Source organism: Dendrobates tinctorius, unplaced genomic scaffold (assembly GCF_039654945.1).
Source record: "Dendrobates tinctorius isolate UK_male_01 unplaced genomic scaffold, ASM3965494v1 ptg000081l, whole genome shotgun sequence".
In the NCBI taxonomy this organism is placed as follows: Eukaryota; Metazoa; Chordata; class Amphibia; order Anura; family Dendrobatidae; genus Dendrobates; species Dendrobates tinctorius.
The window spans coordinates 16,593,248-16,615,713 of NW_027361749.1; the positions used below are offsets into that span (position 1 = coordinate 16,593,248).

Below are 22,466 nucleotides of genomic sequence, written 5' to 3' on the forward strand. Positions count from 1 at the left end.
AACCTAATCTATCCCTGTGTGGCACAGCCAAAAGTTTTACCATAACCAGATTTCCTGCATCATGTTCCCACATGCTTTATGCATCCATTAGCCCTCTGTGTCTGTACTGTCACACACTTTATGGCTGGTTCATACAATCAGGGCAACTGTTACCACCCACCTTTCGTGTCTACCTCTTTCCTCATAGACTGTAAGCTTGCGAGCAGGGCCCTCATTCCTCTTGGTATTTGTTATAATCTACTGTATGTGATTATTGTTATGCTGTAATGTCTATTGTCTGTACAAATCCCCTCTGAAATGTAAAGTGCTGAGGAATATGTCGGCGCTATAAAAATAAAATTTATTATTATTATTATTATTATTACCTTAGGCCCCTTTCAAATGTCCATTTTTAAGGACCGCAAATACGAACAAACACACACATTGTATTCAATAGTTTTGTGCACATCTCAGATTTTCCCATGGACTGTGTGTCTGCATGAAAAACCCGCAGACATGTTGTTAGAGTTGGTGGATTGCACTAACTAAAATATAAATAAAGTGCAATTGCAACCCGGGGTCCACCAGAGATGTAACCTGCTGCTAGTGTGAAAGATGACGAAACAAAGCAGCAAGCGTTCACCTTACACTCACTGTGTTAAAGCCACACAGTGGGATCGGAAGACTGCTTACCTAGCTCTGTTACTTCACAGAGAGGTAATGCACTAAATATGCTAACTGCTATACCCTGATAATGTCACAGGGAAGTTAGCACGAGGATTGAATTAGCTCTGCAACTAAACTGTGTTAACTGCACACACGAATGGAGCAGATGCTGAGCCGATAGAAAGAACTCTTATGATGCTAGGTACAATAACCTTTTGCCCTTGTAAGGTAACAAGCAGGAACGCAGGATGCATTGACAGGACGCAGGCAGAGCAAGAGTTAAAAGGTTTATTTACAGGAAAATACTCGAGGCAGGGAGGTAAAGGGTAAAACAACATGAATGGAAAAGGATGTAGGGAGACAAAGGGTTATACAGGGGAGACAAACAGTACATTAAATCAAAGCGTATTCTTAAGGTGAAGAGCAACGGTTCAAAATAACGGTGGTCCAATAGCACAGATGTCAGGGAGTCCTTAAACTGTAGCTCCTGCTGCGAACTCAATGGCGCCAGCAACGGGCGACGCGGTGTCCTCTCTAGTGGGGTCAGGTAAATGACAATACCCCATCTTCTGGTAACAGTGGTCGGTCTCCAGTACCTTCGACTGCGCCTAGTCCATATACTGCAGTAGCCTACAAGGGTACAGGCCACGGTTCTGTCTAAGCCTGACATGATCCCTGTGAAGCGCCCGAGGGGCCGTGGGATACTTGTTACAGGGCCCGTTAACTTCAATGGGAGATGTCACAGCGGTGGTCATGTAAAAGGGGTAGAACTGGATGGGGATAAAGTTTATGTAGTGATTTGTGATGCCAGTTGGAGTGATTGACTGTAGTATAGCCGACACCGCAGATGATCCCTGGGGGAGTAGATGGTGATAGCAGTGCTGATGTTAAAACCCTCTCCAACCAGGGCAGGACCCCCAGAGATGGTGATGCAAGTAGAAGGCACGGAGTAATAAGGCAGGAGACAGGGAAAGTCACTTTAGTATTTACTGTAGTTCAGGTGCAATTCAGAGGAGATATTACAACTCTCATAAGGTTACAGCCTGCTCTGGAGAATGGGAGTTATCTTTCTCTTTGCTGTGACTCAATGTAACCTCCTGCTATTCTAATCCCTTTTGGGACCCAGGTTTTCTGGAGTTTAGAACTTCCCAGTATTGCCTCTACTCGCTGTGTATTTCGCCTTCAGCAACTTGCAGTTTGAATCCTTTGTGACGCAGCTCAAGTTCCCACTTGCATTGTCCTTCACTGATTCCAGGTTATTGCCGTATTTCTGAGGAAAACCACCTTTCTGCTGGTTGTATAATCCCACACAGTCTCTCAGCTTACCACCCAGTTCTGAAAGCATGGATGATCTAGGGGCTGATTCCCTGCTTTTTATCTCTCACTCCTGGATCAGCCACATGTCATCATGGCGTCCAGGTGTACTTCCTCCTTCTTCACACACTGAGAACAACAAGTCGGCCCCTCCCAGTTAGAGTATGTCTGCAAAAGCTCTCAGCTTCAGACAAAAGAGGGAATGAGGCAAATTGTGTGTGTGTGTCTAGCAGAGAAAGCATAACTCCCATTGCTCACAAAACACATACAGAACAGTACATATTTAACCCTTTTGTGGCGATAAAGATGCAGGGTTCCACATTCCCCCTTAGTTAAAGGTAGCACATCCTCGGGCTACACAAAGAACATAAGCATATAACAAATGACATATTTAACTTGAATATGGGTGAACAGTCCCAGTAACTGAGTTGAGTCGTGGATTACAGCCCAAAACCACTTCTGATTGTTTGGATCGTCCCTGCATGCAGCTGCAGGGCACACAGACTATAATAGAACATTCATTGCATTGGCTTTTTTAGATGGCTTCCTGCCAAGGCACGATGAACAGTTTTTCTTCTCAAGTTGAAGAGTCTTTACAAGATTTCTTGTAGTGGAAAAAGGCATAATAACTAGTGAAATCTCACATTAGTCCATGTGGGCACAATTTCTTTAACATTTTCAATAACGTTACCTAAAGCAAAGTTAAATGTTAGTACAACTCAAAAACAAATTATTGATCTTAGAATATTTTACAAATCATTTCTATAGTGGGAAGGGGTTTGGCCCTGTGTGCTATGCTGTGATCTACGCAAGATAGGAATACTAGATGACTTCCTACGAATCTTTGAGCCTACAATGGGTACAACAGGTTCGCTGCTGACTGTAGGCAAGTTTTCTGATTCTTCCTCATGAACAGCGTTAGTGGTTGGCATTAGTGATTCATTGCTTCCAGAACAATTTGGTGTCTCTGGTAAAGACCTTTGTGGGAACACCATCACTGGAACTACCACTGCGTTGTTAACTTGTAGCCAAGAACTAGGGAATTCACCTAGAACAGTGCAAATCTTGGTATCAGTCTTTTCTTTTAGCTGAGAGCCTTCCTTAGTCTCAACTCTTTCACGCAATTGTGCTGGACATACTTTCAGATTGTCTCTGGATACGGTAGTACATGCTTTTCCGCCATCTTTGGAGATGATACACACTTTGCTGTTGTCAGAGCTAGATGATTGAATAGTGTAAGGCTGAGCCTCCCATTTGTCATCTAACTTGTGGTTTCTTCTCTTTTTCTTCAGCGCTTGTTCACCTGTTGGTAAGGGGGATGCCACAGCATGTCTGTTAAAGTTCCTTTCCTGTTTTTGCCTAGCTTGCGCCAGACTTTCCTCTACACATTGTTGAACTTTCTGATAATGCAATTGTCTTTCAGTATTCCAATCAGTGTCCAGTTGGCTGGATATGGCTTCAGGAGTTAGGACTCTCATCTCCAGGTCGATGGGGAGTTTACCTGGATGTGCAAGCATCAAGTATGCTGGAGCATATCATGTTGCACTAGTTGGGATATGGTTGTACATTTCAATCAAATCAGGCAATTTCTCAGGCCATTGGTTCCTTTCTTCTAGTGGTTGGATCTGCAATAAATTGATCACCAGATGATTCAGTTTTTCGCAAAGACCATTGCCTTGTGGATGGTTGTTGTGAGTTCATTTTCCGGTCCACCAGTTTTGAGTTCTCCTTCCAGGCTCCCTCTGGTGGTAACTGGAGGTAGTGAGGCTGATTTAATCAGTAGAGATCTGCCACCTGATATTGAGGATGACGATTGGACCTCAGGAATCTCAGACTGGTTTTAAGACAGCCGACGTCCTAGTCTGGTGCTGGTGATTCCTTCTGGCTTTTCAGGTCCTGGTTTTCAGCTCTGTTCCAGTAATTTCAAGCTAAGTTTTTCTGCTAATGTTCACACTTGATTTTGTTGGTCTATTCAGTTTTTTGTGTGGTCAGCCGGCCCCGGCTGGGGCTGTGCTGAATTTCCACTCTTATTTATCTGTATTTTCAAATTTGCTTTTTGGTCCCTTATTAGATTGGCCTCTTTTTGCTCTGTCTCAGAATATTTCAGAGTGCTGATATAGTGGGAGAAGTCTAGTGACTTCAGGGTTAATTTTGCTATCAGAAGTGTTGGACATTATTTTTGTAGGGTTTTTGGCAGATTGCAGACAGTGTCTTTCCTTTCCTATCCTTTCTAGTTAGTTTGGGCCCCATCATTTGCTCAGCCTATTTTCCTGCCTGTGTTTGTGCTTTCATCTTGTTTCACCGTCAATACATGTGAGGGGGCTGTCTTTCCTTTGGGGTCTGCTCTGGGGCAGTTAGTTTTCCCCTTTTCTTGCTTTAGGCTTATTTAGTCCTCCGGCTGTGACGAAGCATCTAGGACCATCGTAGGTACACTCCACAGCTGCTGCTAGTTGTGTGGTTAGGATCAGGGATCTGCAATCTGCATAGTTACCAACCTCTCTGGTTTTCTGTGACTTAGCATGTTTAGCCTTTTCCTCCTCGGTGACCCATTCATAACAGAATCACCAGCCATACTGCAGATTCTAGGGTACTCAAAAGCAGGAAAAAGTTTAAAAAAAAAAAAGAAAAAAAAAGTGTCAGAATGTTTTTTTTATTATTATTTATTTTTTCCTTTTTTTTTCTGGGGCCATAGGAGGATTTTTTTTTTCCTAATGGAGATTAAGCAATTGTCTGATCGTGTGGAGCAATTTGCTGCTGAAGTGCAGGGAATCTCCACCTACCTCATTCAGTCACATGCTGCTGAAGCTAAGATCCCTACTCCTGATGTGTTTTCTGGGGATTGGTCTAAATTTCTGAATTTTAAGAATAATTGTAAATTATTTCTTGCCTTGAAGCCTAACTCATCAGGGAGCTCTGTGCAGCAGGTTAAAATTGTCATCTCCTTGCTGCGCGGCGATCCCCAGGACTGGGCTTTTTCTCTGACACCTGAAAATCCTGTTCTGACTAATGTGGATGCATTTTTTCAAGCCTTGGGGTTGTTGTATGATGAACCTAATGCTGTTGATCAAGCTGAGAGAACCCTGTTGGCATTAAACCAGGGTCAGGATTCTGCAGTTATACTGTCAAAAATTCTGAAAGTGGGCGGTCCTTACTACATGGAATGATAGTGCATTGGCAGCTCTCTTTCGGAAGGGTTTATCAGAGACCGTAAAAGATGTTATGGTGGGATTTCCTGTTCCCTCTGGTCTGGATGATTCTATGTCATTAGCCATTCAAGTTTATCGGCGTTTACATGAACGTAAGACTACACGGGAGGCGCTGCCACCTTTTGAACAAACGTCTGAACCTATGCAATGTGATGGGGTTTTGTCTAGGGCGCATCGTCAGGAGTGTAGAAGGCGTAATAAGCTGTGTTTTTTCTGTGGAGACGCCTCTCAAATTTCTGTCTGCCCTAAACGAGAGAAACGTTTTGCACACACATTTGCTGTGGGCAGTGTACAACCTAAGTTCCTTTTGGCAATTACTCTGATCTGCTCCTTATCCACGTTTTCCACTAAGGCTTTCGTGGATTCTGGAGCAGCGTTGAATCTGGTGGATTTGGACTTTGCTAAACGTTGTGGTTTTTCCATGACACCTCTGCAGACTCCTATTCCTTTGAGGGTTATTGATGCTACTCCTTTGGTGGAGAATAAACCTCAGTTTTGGACCCAGGTGATAATGCGAGTTGCCCCAGACCACCAAGAAAATTGTAAATTTTTGGTGCTGCATAATTTGCATGATACTATTGTTCTGGGTTTTCCCTGGTTGCAAACTCATAATCCAGTTTTGGATTGGAAGTCTGGGTCTGTAGTGAGTTGGGGTTGTCTTAGGGACGCTCCTGTTTTCTCCACCTTTCCTCAGTCTCATGATATTCCTGATTATCTAGCCGATTTTTCTGATGTATTTAGTGAGAGTAAGTCTGTGTCTTTGCCTCCTCATAGGAGTTATGACTGTGCAATTGAGTTGAAGCCTGGGTGTAAATTTCCCAACGGTCGGCTTTTCAACTTATCAGTACCCGAGCATGATGCTATGCGGTCCTATATTAAGGAGTCATTGGAGAAGGGTCATATTAGACTATCCTCGTCACCTTTAGGCGCTGGGGTTTTTTTGTGGCCAAGAAAGATGGTTCATTAAGACCGTGTGTAGATTATCGTTCCCTTAACAAGATGACTGTTAATTATCAGTACCTGTTACCTCTGATGTCTGATTTATTCTCCAGAGTTAAGAGTGCCTGCTGGTTTACTAAGCTTGACCTCAGGGGGGCATATCATCTTATTCGCATCAAGCACCGGGATGAATGGAAGACGGCATTTAATACTCCGGAGGTACATTTTGAGTACCTGGTGATGCCTTTTGGGCTCACTAATACCCCTTCTGTCTTCCAGTCCTTTATGAATATTTTCTGTGACTTTGTGGATAAGTTTTTGATCATCTATCTGGAGGATATTTTGATCTTTTCTAGTGATTGGGATTCTCATTGTGGAACACGTCCGGACTGTGTTCCGGATTTTGAGGGAGAATTCCCTGTTTGTTAAGGGATCGAAATGCCTCTTTGGTGTACAGAGGTTTTCATTTTTGGGATTTATCTTGTCTCCATCGACTATTGAAATGGACTCGGCCAAGGTACAGGCCATTTATGATTAGGTTCAGCCTACTTCTTTGAAGGCCCTCCAGAAGTTTTTGGGTTTTGCCAATTTCTATCATAAATTTATTGGTAATTTTTCTGGTATTGTCAAACCACTGACTGATCTGACCAAGAAGGGTGCTGATGTGCTGAATTGGTCTCCTGAGGCTGTCTCAGCATTTCAGGAGCTTAAGCGGAGATTTACTTCAGCTCCAGTTTTATGGCAACCTGATGTCTCACTTCCATTTCAGGTGGAGGTAGATGCTTCTGAGATTCGTGCAGGAGCTGTTTTCTCCCAAAAAGACCCTGTGACTTCTAAGATGAATCCCTGTGCCTTCTTTTCTCGAAAGTTCTCCTCATCTGAACGCAACTATGACGTGGGGAATCGGGAATTGTTGGCCATGAAATGGGCATTTGAGGAGTGGAGACATTGGTTGGAGGGAGCTAGACATCAAGTTGTGGTCCTCACCGATCACAAAAATTTGATTTATCTGGAGTCGGCCACACACTTGAATCCTAGACAGGCTAGATGGGCCTTGTTTTTCACACGTTTTAATTTTGTGGTCTCTTTTTTCCGGGCACTAAGAATGTTAAGGCAGACGCCCTTTCTAGGAGTTTCTTTGCTGATTCTCTTAATGTGACCAAGCCTACTACCATCCTAGGTGAGGGGGTAGTTCTTTCTGCCATTAGCCCGATATGAGACGCGCCCTGGAGGAATTTCAGGAGGATAAACCTGAGCGTTGCCCTATGGGAAAATTGTATGTTCCTGACCAGTGGAGAAAGAGAGTGATGTCTGAAATTCATTGCTCCGCATTGGCTGGTCATCCAGGTATTTTTGGTACCAGAAATTGGGTGAGTCGGTCATTTTGGTGGCCTGCCTTATCTCGTGATGTCAGGAATTTTGTACAGTTCTGTGGGACTTGTTCTCGGTCTAAACCCTGTTCTCGTTCTAGTGGGTTGCTGATGCCCCTGCCGGCGCCCAAGAGGCCATGGACCCATATCTCAATGGATTTTAGTTCTGATCTTCCTGTTTCTCAGAGAATGACTGTTATCTGGGTAATTTCTGATAGATTTTCGAAGATGGTCCATTTTGTACCACTCCCAAAATTGCCATCTTCCGCTGAGTTGGTGCCCTTGTTTTTGCAACAGGTGGTTCGGTTACATGGGATTCCTCAGAACATTGTGTCCGACAGAGGAGTCCAGTTTGTTTCCAGATTCTGGAAAGCCTTTTGTTCCAATCTGGGAATTCAGTTATCCTTCTCCTCCTCGTTTCATCCTCAGACCAATGGACAGACTGAGAGAACAAACCAGACCTTGGAGTCTTATTTAAGATGTTTTATATCTGCTGATCAGGATGATTGGGTCTCATTTTTGCCCTTGGCCGAATTCGCACTGAACAATAGAGCTAGTTCTGCCACTTTGATGTCACCCTTTTTCTGTAATTTTGGTTTCCATCCTCGATTCTCTTCAGGGCAAGTGGAAACTTCATCCTGCCCAGGTGAGGACACTGTGGTTGAGAGAATGCAGCACATATGGGACCAAGTGGTGGATAAGTTGTCCCTCTCTCAGGAAAAGGCCCAGTGATTTTCCAAACGGCATAGGACCATTGGTCCCCGGTTTAAAGTGGGTGATATGGTTTGGTTGTCATCTAAGAATATTCCTATGAAGGTTGCATCTCCAAATTTTAAACCAAGATTTATTGGACCTTATAAGATTTTGGAGATTCTTAATCCTGTTTCTTTTCGATTGGCTCTTCTAGTTACGTTCAAGATCCATAACGCATTTCACAAGTCTCTGTTGAAGAGGTTTGCTGAGCCAGTGGTTCCTATGGCAGAACCTCCTGACCCTGTGTTGGTTGAAGGCAATGTGGAATATGAGGTAGAGAAAATATTGGATTCTCGTTTGGTTAGACGGAGACTCCAGTATTTGGTCAAATGGAAGGGTTATGGCCAGGAGGATAATTCTTGGGTCTCTGCCTCTGATATTCATGCCAATAGATTGGTTCGTGCTTTTCACCGGGCCCATCCTGATCCGCCTGGTGGCGTGGATGAGGGTTCGGTGACCCCTCCTCAAGGGGGGGTACTGTTGTGAGTTCATTTTCCGGTCCACCAGTTTTGAGTTCTCCTTCCAGGCTCCCTCTGGGGGTAACTGGAGGTAGTGAGGCTGATTTAATCAGTAGAGATCTGCCACCTGATATTGAGGATGACGATTGGACCTCAGGAATCTCAGACTGGATTTAAGACAGTCAACACCCTATTCTGGTGCTGGTGATTCTTTCTGGCTTTTCAGGTCCTGGTTTTCAGCTCTGTTCCAGTAATTTCAAGCTAAGTTTTTCTGCTAATGTTCACACTTGATTTTGTTGGTCTATTCAGTTTTTTGTGTGGTCAGCCTGCCCCGGCTGGGGCTGTGCTGAATTTCCACTCTTATTTATCTGTATTTTCAAATTTGCTTTTTGGTCCCTTATTAGATTGGCCTCTTTTTGCTCTGTCTCAGAATATTTCAGAGTGCTGATATAGTGGGAGAAGTCTAGTGACTTCAGGGTTAATTTTGCTATCAGAAGTGTTGGACATTATTTTTGTAGGGTTTTTGGCAGATTGCAGACAGTGTCTTTCCTTTCATATCCTTTCTAGTTAGTTTGGGCCCCATCATTGCTCAGCCTATTTTCCTGCCTGTGTTTGTGCTTTCATTTTGTTTCACCGTCAATACATTTGAGGGGGCTGTCTTTCCTTTGGGGTCTGCTCTGGGTCAGTTAGTTTTCCCCTTTTCTTGCTTTAGGCTTATTTAGTCCTCCGGCTGTGATGAAGCGTCTAGGACCATCGTAGGTACGTTCCACGGCTGTTGCTAGTTGTGTGGTTAGGATCAGGGATCTGCAATCTGCATAGTTACCAACCTCTCTTGTTTTCTGTGACTTAGCTTGTTTAGTCTTTTCCTCCTCGGTGACCCATTCATAACAGATGGTATGGTGTAGTTCTGATTTTTTTACATCCATAGAGGGAGCAAAATTCTTGAAAGACTTCTGCTTTGAAGGCTGGACCTCTGTCTGTCAGCACTTGATCTGGGTAGCCATGGGGTCTGCAGAAATATTCTGGGAATGCCTTTGCAGCTGTTCTTGCAGTTTGGTCTTTCACCGGAACGACCACTAGGAAACGTGAATAGTGATCCACTATTGTTAAGGCATAGGTATACCCTGATCGGCTTGGAGTTAGTTGCACGTGGTCTAAGGCCACCAGTTCCAAAGGTTGTTTAGTGATGATGGACTTCAAGGGGGCCCTTTGATTGGCAGAATTCTTTCTTCTGAGATTACATGGGCCGCATTCTCTACACCACTATTCAATGGACCGTCTCATACCTGTCCAGAAGAAGCGGTCGTGGATGACTACTTCCAGCTTTTTTCAACCAAAGTGTTCTGCTTGATTGTGGTAAGCTTCCAAGACCATGGACATGTCCTTTCTAGGGACCACTATCTGCCATACCAGTTCATGTGTAAGTGGGTTAATAGCTTGTCGGATCAACTTGCCTTCATAAAGGAACAGCTTCTTTCTCTCTTTCCACAACTGTTGGACCTCTGCAGGCGCATCAGGAGCTGGAGATGAATCTTCTTCTCCAAGGAGTTCTTTGACCATACAAATAGCCGGGTCACTGCTCTGCATCTCTGCCCAACCATGGTGAGGTAGTGGATTAAGAGAAACTTTGTGAACAGCAAGACTTCTCCCTGTCACGTGTTTAGAGTCTTGTGAGACACCGTGGCGATGGAATGCTGGCATCTCTATTTCATCCAGGTCTTCTAGATCCTCTGCTGGAACAGGAGCATTTGGCATACTGGACAAGTGCCTCCTGCAGGTTTAAGGCATAGTCTCTAACAGTGTCCTGTGGCTTCTGTCTGCAGCTGAAAAATCACATTTTTATTTCTGAAGCAGTACGGGTGTCAAAAGTATCCTTTAATTTAGCAAAAATGTCTTTTACAGTCTTTTTATCAGTTGCTGGCAAACATTTAACTTCCCTCTGAGCAGCGCCACTGAGCTGACTTGTAAGCATACTGACTTTCTGCTCCTCTGACATAGGGTAAATTTCAAACATGCTGTGCAGCATCCCTTTAAAGTCACTTAAGGTGTGCTATTTGCCATTGTACTGTGGCAGCCATGTCGCACCAGGTATATACGGCATGGTGAGAGGCAATATGGGAGCTGCAGCTGCTGCACCCTGAGCGTCACCGGGTTTAGACATCTTCCCCCCTAGTTAACCTTTGCAGGGGTACGACTCACCATTTCAGTTGCTGCAGGTCGTTGCTCCTGTAGGATTTTAGGCACGCATGGTATCCTGTCCAAATACTTTTCATGATGCCAAAAATGAAGTGCCCGAGGGGCCATGGGATACTTGGTACCGGGCCCGTTAACTTCAATGGGAGATGTCACAGCGGTGGTGACCCGGTCCGTGGCCCCAGGCGGTCATGTAAAAGGGGTAGAATTGGATGGGGATAAAGTTTATGTAGTGCTTCGTGACGCCAGTTGGAGTGATCGACTGTAGTATAGCCGACACTGCAGATGATCCCTTGGGGAGTAGATGGTGATGGCAGTGCAGTTGTTAAAACCCTCTCCAACCAGGGCAGGACTCCCAGAGATGGTGATGCAAGTAGAAGGCATGGAGTAATAAAGCAGGAGACAAGGAAAGTCACTTTAGTGTTTACTGTAGTTCAGGTGCAGTTCAGACGACATATTACAACTCTCATCAGGTTACAGTCTGCTCTGGAGAATGGGAGTTATCTTTCTCTTTGCTGTGGCTCAGTGTAACCTCCTGCTATTCTAATCCCTTTTGGGACCCAGGCTTTCTGGAGTTTAGAACTTCCCAGTATTGCCTCTACTCACTGTGTATTTCGCCTTCAGCAACTTGCAGTTTGAATCCTTTGTGACGCAGCTCAAGTTCCCACTTGCACTGTCCTTCACTGATTCCAGGTTATTGCCGTATTTCTTAGGGAAAACACCTTTCTGCTGGTTGTATAATCCCACACAGTCTCTCAGCTTACCACCCAGCTCTGAAAGCATGGATGATCTAGGGGCTGGTTCCCTGCTTTTTAGCTCTCACTCCTGGATCAGCCACATGTCATCATGGCGTCCAGGCATACTTCCTCCTTCTTCACACACTGAAAACAACAAGTCGGCCCCTTCCCCTCCCAGTTAGGGTATGTCTGCAAAAACTCTCAGCTTCAGACAAAAGAGGGAATGAGGCAAATTGTGTGTGTGTCTAGCAGAGAAAGCATAACTCCCATTGCTCACAAAACACATACTGAACAGAACATATTTAACCCTTTTGTGGCGATAAAGACGCAAGGCGCAACACCTGCATAACTCTCCTCCCAGTCTCAGTCAAGCGAGCCAAAGTGGCTGATGGTAGCCCAGGTAACCGGTCTTGTAAGAGCCCAATGTGGCTCAGCAGGTGTTTACTGGCCCAGACAAGGTGCAAGGGTCTGTCCTGTCCCTGGACACTCTTATGGGGTTCATGTGTAGTACTCACAGACACGGAGAGTTCTGTATCTTGCTTACTGGTAGTCACCGGCACACTCAGCACATTCCTCTCCTCTTCTGATTCCCACTGCTGATGACGGAGAATGATGGATGCTGGTCTGCATAGCACTGGGGCTCCCTGGTTGGAGCACTTCCCTCCATGTCTGCAGGACACACCAGGTTCTGGATTCTCTGCAGCAGTCCCTGTCTCTGGATTGCTGCTGGACGTGCTTGGCTGTGCTCTGTGTGTACAGCTCTGCTCTGTGTGCACGGCTCTGCAGGCAACGGGGGCCCTCTCTATGCAGCCTGATGCAGTGCCAGTACTCCGCTCAGGGGACAGGGGAAGCAGAGCGTGCCGCTCACTACACTTCTGCCCTAGATTGGCACCAAAACTCATGTCCTTTGTGCGCTTTTCCTTTTTATATCCCAGCTGCTGTGCACGCTTTCTACCTGTCTCTCCTCGCCCTCCAGGTTAGCAGGGAGGTCCCTCTCTCTCAAGCTTCCCTCAGACTGCAGGGGAATGTCTGCCTCCTCAAAGCTGCCCCCCGGGAACAGAGGATGCAGCCCTTTTAGTTCCGGACCCAATATACAGGTACCCACAGTCCGGTCCACCTCCCTACACCCTCATAGAGAAGTATAGTATAAGGGTGGAGCTTGCTCTGTAATTGAACCGTGCTAACCTCACAAAGGAATGAAACAGATGCTAAACCAAGCGGTAAGTTACCCCAGTCCTAATACTACAGAACCTGTGCTTGGCTGGCACCCTAAGCATGTAACAGACTAAAGACTCAGGCGATGAGCCTTGGGTATGAAGCTGCAGAAGTGTGCAACCTGCCTGCTGATGCATTCACTCACTGAGCATAAAACGACACATGCAAACGTGCAGACAGATTGGTAGAGTATCCACTCACACACGCCAAACAAATGACATGTCAGTTTATTTTTTCGCAACATGGACAAAATATGTGCCACTCACTTGCACACTGATAACACATGGATGACATCTGTGTGTCATCATCGTGGCACATACCGGCACCTGGGAAGAAACGGTATAGTTTGGGTTTTTCACAGGCTTTTCACATGATGATGACACAGGATGTAATTATTTTTTGTCTTTTACATGGCACATGGGCTTCAATGGATAATAGGCATAAGAGCGATTTTAACTTTGTTTTGTTTTATTAATAATTATGCAAAACAGGGTGTTGAGTTTTATTTCAAATAAAGGATTTTTTTCTTGCTGTGTGTTTATTTCAAAACTTGCTATGAGGTTAGTAATAGGGGTGTCCTATAGATACCTCTCCATTACTAACCTCTGGGTTTGATGTTAGCTGACAATACAAAGCTGACATAAACTCCCACCTTATTACACACTTGCTACCACCATATGGCAAGTGGGATTAGGGAGGCTAAGTGCCAGATTCGGCACATATTAAAGATGCGCCATTTCTGGTGTGGCTGAGGGCTGATATTAGACTGGGGGTAGTAATTTCTTTGGCCCCTTCTTAGACTATTAATTTCAACCCACAGATGTCTGTTTAGCCTTTGCTGGTTTCATTTTATAGGGGGACCCTAAGTAATTTTTTTCTGGGGCCTCTCATAAGCTCACCAGTAAAGGCTAAACAAACAACTGTGAGCTGCTACTAATAGCCTGAGAATTTTGGGGGATTTTAACCCTTTTTCCATATTAACCCCTTCCTGACATGTGACATACTAGTACTGTTCTATGATAGGTGTATTCCCGCAAACCGTAGTACTAGCAAGGCGCTGCTATTTCCGGTCACCGCACTGCATCACACAGTGACTGGGTTATGATGACTGTGCACATCACCACGGGGGGCTGATCTGCCCCCTGCATCGGTGATCGACATGATTGGCTTTTGAACTCTGACCAGCCAATCACAGCAATGTTACAATAAAGTTTGTGAAAAAAAGCAAACAGCAAGTGACATGCTGTTATCAATGCTGTGTGACACAGTACCATTTTTAGAAAAAACGAATAATAGTAGTACAGTGGATTTTTAGAGGCAGCAAGGTAACATAGACCGCGTCACAGTATTAGTGATGACCAATTGTTTTTTTTTTTTTAGAAAAAAATAATAGTAGGTAGTACAGCATAGTTTTAGAGGTAGCGCAGCTGGTGTCACAGTGTTAGTGATGACTGATCTTGTTTTAGAGAAAAAAAAATTGTACAGCGTAGTTTTAGTGGTAGTAAGGTAGAGTGTTAGTATAGCCGGCATCACAGTGCTAGTGATGACCGATCTATTAGAAAAAAAATTTGTACAGAGTAGTTTTATAGGCAGGGAGGTAGCGTCTTTTTTACATAAAAAAAAAACCTATTATCGCTGGGTAATTTCTAGTGAATTAGTGGAGCCTACGTCACATTGTTGGTGGCGTTCGTTTTTCTTTTGAAAGAAAAAGGTTAGTTGCGTCGAGTAAAGTTTTAGCAAGTACATTAGGGGAGCATACTATACAGTGTTGATGACGTTCATTTTTATTTTGTAAAAAAACTATTTGCGTCGGGTAAATTTTTAGGGAGGGCATTAGTGTAGTGAATGTTTGTTTTTGTATGCAAACTTATTTTTTTACATCTGATTTTTCTTTTCATTTATTCCTCTACATTTTATCTCTCTACTTTTTTTCAGTATTTTATAATAAATAGTATCCTATACACAAGCCCCACACATAACATGTGTAAAAGCACTTCTTACACAAACATCCCTCGGGTTTGGAAAAAAAAGGCCCATTCATCAAGAAGACGCTATTCATCAGAGGAGGCTAATGCCTTCCTTTCTTCTGACACGGATTCAGGCAGTGAAGAAGATCTCACATTCCTCTATTCATCCTCCTTCACCTCCTCCATCTAGTGAGGAAAGACCCCCAGCAAGGTACCCATATGGATTACACCCCTCAAAAATTATAAGCCCGTCATTTCAGATTTCATCGGCAGCTCAGGAATCCAGTTTGACACCACTGGCCTCACTGAAATTGACTTCAGATTCTTTTTCAGTGATGAAATAATAAATCTTTTAGTGGCCCAGACAAACCTGTATGCCCATCAATTTTTGACCCAAAATCGCACGTCATCATACCCCTGATTGACCCCCATAAATGCAGCAGAGATGATGACATTTTGGGTTATTGTGCTGCATATGGGCAGAATCTGAAAACCAGAGCTTCAGCAATGCTGGAGTACTGATATTCTCTACAGTACACCGGTATTCCGCATGGCCATGACATGGACAGAATTTGAAGCAATCCAAAACTGTTTGCATTATAGTGATAATGTGCAGTGATCTCCTCAAGAGGATCCAAACTTTGATCGTCTATATAAAATTCGGTCAGTGTTTGAACACTTCAGCAGAAAATTTGCAGAGATGTACATACCCCAGAGGGACATTGCTACTGACGAATCATAAGGGTTATCACCTCTGCATTCATAATTTTTACACCAGTAGCCCACTCTTCAGTATCTGGCAGAGAGGTACAGTTGCATGTGGCACTGTGCGAGAAAATCATCGAGGCCTCCCTAAGCTGCTAATTGGGCAAACACTGAGAAAAGGCGAAAGCAGAGCCCAATTCAGCAACATTATGCTGGTGGTCAAGTATAAGGACAAAAGGCATGTCCTTATCTTGACCACCATACACTGTGACAACAGCTCCATTGTCACTGTTTGTGGGACCACAACACCAATCCCAAAGTCAGATTGTGTCTTGGATTAAAATTGGTACATGGGGGTATAGATCTTTCAGATCAGGTCCTCAAACCATACAGTGCCTTGTGAAAAGCCAAAGTATGGTACAAAAAATTGGCCATGCACATTATACAGATGGCACTGCACAATGCTCTTGTGCTGTTCCGATCTGCAGGCAATATGAGGACCTCCTTTCAGTTTCGGAAGTCATCAAGGCCTTAATGTTTGGCACTCAGGATGGTGAGGGTCCCAGTACTTTTGAAACTGATAGTGCCTGTGTTGTCCCAGGTCAACATTTCCCAGGACAGGTTCCCCAAACAGCGAGGACTGAATGATCACAAAAAAAGGTGCAGAGTATGCTCCAAGAGGGCAATCTGAAAGGACACAACTTATCATTGTGAAACCTGCCCTGAGAAAACTGGCCTTTGCATTAAGAATTGCTTCAATGCATACCACATGTCCACAAATTAATAAAATTAGCTTATACCTTGTTGACAACACACTTTTGTAATCTGATGTGACCTGCAAATCTTACTCAAAACAGCACATTATAATTTCATACACCAGTAAAACTAAAAGCATTATAATCATTACTACAAAACTATGCCTTGAGATAAATTCCTTCAGGGGTGAAGTTTCCAAAATTAGGTCACTTGGGGATTTCCACTGTTTAGGCACATCAGGGGCTCTGCAAATGTAACATGGCGCCCACAGACCATTCCATCAAAGTCTGTAATCTAAAACGTCACTCCTTCCATTCCAAGCCCTGTCGTGCACCCAAACAGTAGTTTTCCCCCACATATGGGGTATTGGCGTACTCAGGAGAAATTGTGAAACAACTTTAGCAGTCTATTTTCTCCTCTTACCCTTGTGAATATAAAAAATCGGTGCTAAAAGACCATTTTTGTGCAAAAATGTGTTCTTTTTTATTTTCACGACTCAACATTATAATTTTCTGTGAGGCACTTGGAGGTTCATGATGCTCACCACATATCTAACTAAATTCCTTGGAAGGTCTAGTTTCCAAAATGGGATCACTTGTGGGAGATTTCCACTGTTTAGGCACATCAGGGGCTCTTCAAATGCAACATGAAACCCGCAGACCATTCCATCAATGGTCTGCAATCCAAGACGTCACTCCTTCCATTCCAAGCTCTACGGTGCACCCAAATAGTGGCTTTCCCCATATATGGGGTATTCACGTACTCAGGAGAAATTGCTCAACAAGTTTAGTGGACCGTTTTCCATTACTACCCTTATGAAAATAAAAAAATTGGGGAAAAAAGATCATTTTTGTGGAAAAAAATGTGATTTTTAATGTTTGCGACTCAACGTTAAAATTTTCTGTGAGGCACTTGGAGGTTCACGGTGCTCACCACTTATCTAAATAAATTCTTTGGGAGGTCTAGTTTCCAAAATGGAGTCCCTTGTTGAGTTTTTCCAATGTTTAGGCACATCAGGGGCTCTTCAAGCGCGACATGGCGTCCGCTCCTAATTCCAGCCAATTTTGCGTTCAAAAATTCAAAAGGTTCTCCTTCCCTTCAAACCCTACCGTGTGCCCAAACAGTGGCATTCCCCTACAGATGGGATATCAGCGAACTTGCGATAAATTGCTCACGAACTTTAGCTAGCCATTTTCTCCTTTTACACTTGTGAAAATAAAAAAAATCATTGCTAAAAGATCATTTCTGCGGAAAAAATGTGATTTTATTTTCACGGCTCTACACTATAAACTTCTGTGAAGAACGTGGGGGTTCAAAGTGCTCACCACACAGCTACATAAGTTCCTTGAAGGGTCTAGTTTCCAAAATGGGGTCACTTGTGAGGTTTTTCCAGTGTTTAGGCACATCTGGGGCTCTTCAAATGCGACATGGTGTCCTCTCTCAATTCCAGTCAATTTTGCTTTGAAAAAGTCAAAAGGTGCTCCTTCCCTTCCGAGCTCTGTCGTGCGCCCAAACATTGGTTTTAACCCATATACAGTATGGGGTATCAACATTCTTAGGAGAAATTGCTCAACAACATTAGTGGACCATTTTCTCCTTTTACACTTGTGAAAATAAAAAAATTGCTGCTAAAAGATCATTTTTGTGTAAAAAAATTGATTTTTTTGTTTTCACGACTCTACATTATAAACTTCTGCGAAGCCCCTGGGGGTTCAAAATGCTCACCACACATGTACATAAGTTCCTTGAAGGACCTAGTTTCCAAAATGGAGTCACTTGTGGGGGTCTTACAATGTTTAGGCACCTCAGGGGCTCTTCAAATGTGACATGGCATCCCCTCTCAATTCCAGCTAATTTTGCATTCAAAAAGTTAAATGGCACTCCCAAACAGTGGTTTTTACCCACATATGGGGCATCAATGTACTCAGGAGAAATAGCACAACATCTTTTGTGGTCCATTTTCTTTTTTTACCCTTATGAAAATATAAAATTGTTGCTGAAATTTCATTTTTGTGACTAAAAAGTTAAATCTTCATTTTTTTGCTTCCACATTGCTTCAGCTCCTGTGAAGCACCTGAAGGGTTAATAAAATTTTTGAATGTGGTTTTGAGTACCTTGAGGGGTACAGTTTTTAGAATGGTGTCACTTTTGGCATTTTCTATCATATAGACCCCTCAAAGTGACTTCAAATGTGAGGTGGTCCCTAAAAAAATGATTTTGTAAATTTTATTGAAAAAATGAAAAATTGCTGGTCAACTTTTAACACTTATAACTTCCAAACAAAAAAATGTTGGCTCCAAAATTGGGCTGATGTAAAATAGACATGTGGGAAATGTTATTTATGAACTATTTTTTGTGACATATCTCTCTGTTTTAAGGGCATAAAATTTCAAAGTTCAAAAATTGCGAAGTTTTCACCAAATTTCTGATTTTTTCACAAATAAATGCAAGTCATATTGAAGAAATTTTACCAGAATGATAAAGTACAATATGTTATGAGAAAAGATTCACAGAATCACCAGAATCCGTTGAAGCATTCTACAGTTAAGGCCTCATAAAGTGACAGTGGTCAGAATTGAATAAAATGACCTGGTTCGGAAGTTGGAACCAGGCTTCTGGGGGAAGGGGATATTAACATCAGCCCCCTGCCATAAGCTTTTGCTTTACTGATTTTGAAAATTACAAGGGAGCCTATGCCATTTATTTAGTTCTTAATTTTACATAGTAGGTACATAGCAGGTGCTGAGTACAACTCCCATTATTGTCGCATGGTTGCGCTGAACCCATAAAGACCAGACGACAATGATGAGAGCTGCATTCAGCAACTGGCACCTAGGATCGGCACAAACTGTACTGCTTTTTCCTTTTAATGTAATGCGAATGTGGCCATAATAATAATAATAATAATAATAATAATACTGGAAATGAAAATTTTTAAATATGATACATGGTTTGCATCTCCCAAACATCTGAAATATGATGGTTTACAAAATGTATTCATCACAAAGTCTTTGTCTGAGATATAAGCTATTATTGATGTTTTCACATAGGAACTATTGCTTATCTGGAGTCAAACCCAGGATTTCCAATTACCTGAATACTCTAAGGGCATACTTGGTATTGAGTAGGTCCCTTGAAAAAAACCTGTGCTAAGTGCTGATAATTCTGCTCCTTCCGGAATACTTCTGGGAAACCATCCAATTTGTGTAGCTTGTGAGTTGAAACCCATTAAAACTGCATTTAATGTAGTTGAGTGTTGCGTGGTTACTAGAGTTGAGCGACTTTGGTCGGATCGGGTTTCATGAAACAAAATTTGTTTCAGATAAAACTGGTCCGACTAGGGCAAAAAACATCGGAGTTTCGTCCGAAACTCGACCCCAATGCAAGTCAATGGGGAATAAAAGTCGGCATTGAGTGGATGAATGTCATTCGCTCAATGCCGACTTTTATTTCTTATTGACTTGCATTGGGGTCGGTTTTCGGACGAAACTCCGACTTTTTTTGCCCTAGTCGGACCAGTTTAATCTGAAACAAATTTTGTTTCATGAAATCCGATCCGACCAAAGTCGCTCAACTCTAGTGGTTACTTGAAGAATGTTAAAAATGTTTCTATTATGGAATAACCTTGTGGGATTTCTGCAGCAAAAGGTGATCTGCTTAACCAAAAAATATCTTGGTTCTTTAGATCTGTTAATTATCTTCTATTTTTTATGTAATAATTCAGAACCTATCTTTATTTTGCTCACCGTTCTAACTTTTTCGATGTCCCCAATATACACTTTTTTTAACTAATTTAATTGACAGATAAAAACAGTATAACATTGAAATCATAACCATCATAACAGTAGTATGAATTCTCATAAGATTTACATTATGTCAATTGCATAAGTCAATCCAGGGCTACAATGTACATATTATAGAATCATCTCAGAAACAAATAAAATAAAATTCATCGGGAACATCATTTTATAATACGTGCCTTAACTCATCAGCTGTATACAAAAGAGAAATGTATCCTGTCTATTTGAGATTAGTAGTCCTGACCCCCACCATCAGCTAGATCCCAAAAGGAGGCTCTAAAAGCCAGAAAAGGACCTCCCATCTGTGGTGACCTGATCCTTGGACCCCATACTTTGTCAAATTTATAGTTGAAACCAAAAGTTTACGTACACTTTATAAAAAGACACATATGCATGTTTTTCTCAAATATCTGACATGACATCAGAACAAATTTCTCCCATATTAAGTCAACTAGGTTTACCATAACTTTTAACACTTACCAAATGCCAGAATAATGAGAGAGAGAATGTTTTAATGCATTTTTATTACTTACTGCAAAGTCAAAAGTTTACATACATTTCATTAGTATTTGGTACCATTGCCGTTAAACTGAATGACTTGGGTCAAACAATTGGGTTATCCTTCCACAAGCGTCTCACAATAGTTGGTTGGAATTGGAGCTCATTCCTCCGGACAGAACTCCAGAGTTTGAGGGTCCCCCCACCTTCCTACAGTCATGTCTCATTCACCTAGTACTCCAGATAATTCATTCAGAGCGCATAGGCTGACATTCTTCTTGGATGAGCAGGATGAGACTCACTATGATGATTTTTTGTGCAAAACTTAAGGTCATTTCACCTGATGAAAGAGCATTTTGCTCATTTGTTTGGTTATTAGCAGCCTGTAAGCAGAGCATTTTGCTCATCTTTTGGGTTATTAGCAGCCTGTTGTCCTGCTGGATTAGCATGAATGAGCATTCCTAGGAACGCACGTTCAAAATAACCATGCTTTGTTAATGGACCTTTAAAGTCAGGCACTTAAACAATATCTGATGGCCTTGTGTCTTATGAGGGCTCAGTAATGAATCATATTAGAAGCTGTTAGTGCAGAAAATTAGTTTGCTCTTCATAAAAAGCATTTGACACCCAACCATTGAATTTGTTCAGTGTCTTATTTTAAGTGGCGTGATGACATCACTTGTATGAACTCAAGGATCAGGGCACTCTGAGGTCAAACAAAAGGACATTTACTGTAGATATAGCCAATAATCTCCATGGTTTCAGAATTGAGCGTCTCTAGTTCAGGAAATAATCAGTTACAGGGTTAAACATACAAGCACATCAAATGACAAAATAAAATTAAATAGAAACATAATAAATACAAGGTGCAATAGATGTCTAAAGATCATTTACTTCCAGTTTGAGCACCACATATTTATATATTTATTATAGAAAATCTTAATGTTCAGTTATGTTACTAAGTAGAAAGAATTATGCAGTTTTATTCTAATAGTTTTTAATTTTTATTTAGTCACCTTAAATTATCTCAAAAATCTGTTGGCCTGATGGTAAACTAAGCCAAAAGGATCACGTTTAGTTTGCACCCTTTTTGTGCACTTTGTAAATAAACTCTTTTATTCACTTTATTGTAAAAAATGTACCAGTTTCAAAATAACACAGTGGCCACCTATTTATAGACTCTTAATAACTTATTTAAGAAGTAGAATTCGGCCACTCATTTCACCTACGAATCAAAACTCTTTGTACCCACTGTAATTAATTTCTTTGTTTAGGTAAATGTTGATTATTGGTATTTTTGATATAATAAAATCTTTATAATTTCTATATACTCATGACTCAGGTTCTCCTTCCACTTTGTTCAAACTAAGCTAGGGCACTATGCTCAGTATGAAGTCCTGTGAAAAAGTGTTTGTCAGCTTCCCAATTTCTTTAGTTTTTTCATATATGCCATTGTTCATTTTTTTCAGATCATCAAACTACTAGATATGAGCAGATCTGTTGTGTTTCAAATTAGGCAAATTTGATATGCAACAAAGTTATTTATTGCAAATTGAAAATTCTTTATTTTTCTCCTGGCCTCTCTTGACCCCAGAGCATAGTAAATGTAACATGTAATAAAAAAATCTTCACGTCAACCCTCACTTCTTCTGCCATCCCTGCAGCACACTGTCCCGTTCTACATCAGTCTTCTTTTTCCCTTCCCATCACACTGCTTCTCTTCTTCAGTCTCTTCCCTCCAGGCATACAGTAGACTTACAGCATAATTAGGCCTATGCTGATGTTACTCTGACAACGAGCATCATAATATTGAGATTTCACAATGTGTCAGCGACGAAACAGCGCACAGGAATGTTAGAGGCTTATTCATGTCATATATGTCACAGAGTGTCCATATCGCATATGTTTAG

The 22,466-nt window shown here is 42.3% G+C and overlaps 1 protein-coding gene across 2 annotated transcripts in view; it reads left to right on the forward strand.

Moving 5' to 3' along the window:
• The window catches only part of SNTG1 (syntrophin gamma 1), a 957,068-nt gene that overhangs the window by 448,612 nt on the left and 485,990 nt on the right, over positions 1-22,466 (forward strand). The gene's annotated exons all lie outside the window — the stretch shown is intronic.